The sequence below is a fragment of the Notothenia coriiceps genome, unplaced genomic scaffold (genome assembly GCF_000735185.1).
Source record: "Notothenia coriiceps isolate Sejong01 unplaced genomic scaffold, NC01 NC01_scaffold00031501, whole genome shotgun sequence".
Taxonomy (NCBI): Eukaryota; Metazoa; Chordata; class Actinopteri; order Perciformes; family Nototheniidae; genus Notothenia; species Notothenia coriiceps.
Window position 1 is genome coordinate 60321 of NW_011364202.1, and position 2795 is coordinate 63115.

At 41.2% G+C, this 2795-nt stretch overlaps 1 long non-coding RNA gene across 1 annotated transcript in view; it reads right to left on the minus strand.

Moving 5' to 3' along the window:
• Positions 1-2795, minus strand: part of LOC104960075 (uncharacterized) — a 3321-nt gene that overhangs the window by 212 nt on the left and 314 nt on the right. The window contains exon 2 of the long non-coding RNA XR_799950.1: positions 2764-2765. This is a non-coding gene — a long non-coding RNA (uncharacterized lncRNA). The remainder of the gene's footprint in view (positions 1-2763; positions 2766-2795) is intronic.

Consider the following 2795-nt stretch of genomic DNA (forward strand, 5'->3'; position numbering starts at 1 on the left):
ATAAAAGTATGGGTAGTATGGGACTATTTCAAAGTTTCAGAGTTAGATAGTTTGCTTGCTATTTGTATTAACAAATGCAATGCAGAAGTTCCACGAGGAGGGAAAAAGGCAACGAGCTATAATACTTCCAACCTGATTAGTCACCTGAAACATCGCCATGGCTACGATGGTGTACGAAGACGCCTGCGCTGCTAAACTAGCGGTGAATCCAAAGCCAGCTGCAAAGGCACCGGGGCTTTTACCTATCGACGAGGCTTTTGAAAAAGGCNGGTGTGCGGCCGTGAAGCCAGGACAGTAAACAAACATGTCGTCGGTAGTATGGGACTATTTCAAAGTTTCAGAGTTAGATAGTTTGCTTGCTATTTGTATTAACAAATGCAATGCAGAAGTTCCACGAGGAGGGAAAAAAGCAACGAGCTATAATACTTCCAACCTGATTAGTCACCGACATCGACATCGCTACGATGGTGTGTTAAAAGCGTACGAAGACGCCTGCGCTGCTAAAATAGCGGCAAATCCAAAGCCAGCTGCAAAGGCACCGGGGCTTTTACCTATCGACGAGGCTTTTGAAAAAGGCAAGAAGTTTGCCAGAGACGACCCCAGGGCTAAAACGAGGAAAAACTACAAGTACATTTATTATTATCGGTTATCGGTATCGGTCTTGAGAAGCAGGAAGTTATCGGTATTGGTTTCAAAAAACCAATATCGTGCATCCCTAAAATTCACATCCAACCCATCAATTAGCATCGTGAGATTACAGAGATTCGATAGGTATCGGTATCATCACTCCATGATCAAAACTTGCGACATGAAAAACAAAAACAGACATCACAACAGGTGGCAATAGGTAGCCAACACGGCAATATGTCTTACCTTTGTTGTTGTCTGATCAAAAGTTGTCTGCAATTGCATTAAAACGATAAAAACGCTGCTGAAGGTTAATCCAATGCGTCTGTGTCACTTTGAAATTATTTTTGATAATCCATCAGCAATAAAACTAGTTTTAAGATTTCAGAGCGGAAGATAGGTTTAGCTTTGGGCAAACTGCGTGCGCATAGCTCTGACTTCTCAATGGTAACGTGTGTGTGTGTATGTGGAAATTCCCCTTTGATTCTATTGGCTCAAAAGAGATGTCCAATCGACCAATGGGTTCCAGAGACACTGCAAATACGCCCATTTCCACCCAAATTACCCCAGAGGTGGAGTTTCTTTTGCTAAACCTCTCTAAAAATGTCAAATGTCACTTGTTTTGCATCAATCTTGATACAGGGTACTTATATGTTGTACTTTGGATTCCTAAAGCTTATAGTCTCCGATCCCATCATCCAAGGGTAGTTTTCACTAAAAGTAATGTTTTTCTTTTTGACGGACACAATAATTTACATTTGTTTTACTATGTTCAATCTGAATTCTCTTTAAAATAAAAAACATTTATATTGATTCTGACTTCTCTACATCCATCTCAAAGGTTCATCATTACTTTGAGAAAAAAGATTATTAATTTTCGCCTTTTAGAAGTGTAGCTATGGTCATTTGTTCTGGAAATGTCATTTTCGAGCCTGAGACCTGAAAAACAGGCTTGGGGCTTAACAGATTAATGATCTGTGGTGCCGATCATACTCTGTAAAATGTAAAACCTGTGATCCCAACGTAGAAATTCTCGGAATGACGTTAAGACCCTTTCATCCTCTAATCTGCCTAGAGAATTCAGGTGTATTTTACTGTTTGTTGTTTACGTGCCTCCCAGCGGCAGAGCGTCACTGGCGGCCGGCTCCATCGCTGACCGTGTTCACGAGCTGCAACTCAGCCACCCCGATGCACCGGCAATAGTGCTCGGGGACATGAAGCAATGTCGCCTAGAGACTGTGTTACCTGGGTTCCTACAGTATGTTACGTTAGGGATCACACCAGAAAAGACAATATCCTGGACACATGCTTTGTAAATGTTAAAGCAGCCTATGTGACTAAATACAGACCACCAATACTGAACTCTGATCATAATTTGTGAATATGATTCCAGTGTAAAGAGAAGTGAAATTTAAATGAAAAGGTGCAGGGAACAGTGAAAGCCTGTTTCATTGGACAGATTGGGACAGGTTCACTAGATGAAATAAACTACTGCTTACCACCGACTATATAAACTTCTGTGTAGAACAGTTTGTTTCCCACTAAAGAAATACAAATCCATCCAAATAATAATATGCTTATGTGACTAAGGACATTAAAAAATTATGAAATACCAGGAAAATATCTTTACAAAAACATAAACATCATAGGCCTATCAGCATGTTTATAAAGACCTGAAAGTCAAGTTGGGGAATCAAACTGGCAGAAGCTTTTGGAAAATGCTTTTTAAAGCCAACGACCCCAAAAAAGTATGAGACCCCATGAGAACCATGACAGGGAAAGACCTCTTCAGCTACTACCTATTGTGACGGACAATGAATTTTGTTGCTAACGAACTAAGACCACGTTCTTAACCCGTTTCGAGTCACTGGATAATTCTGCAAAGTGCACTGAAATTCTTACAATCCCATACATCCCTGCTTTCCTCTGACAAAAATAACCATCCGTGTCGAAAAGGTCGAAAACATGTTCAGTGCACCAACACCAAGAAAGCTGCTGGGCAGATGGGTGCAGCGGTTTCTGCCTGATAACCATGCTACTGAGGCGGCTCCATTGTGTGCCAACCCATCCTTCAGGCTTCCATTGACACGCACACCATTCCCCTCCGTTATTAATGGGAAAACTACACACATAAACCACTGCCCAAAAGGACAATAAGGAATTTTAAC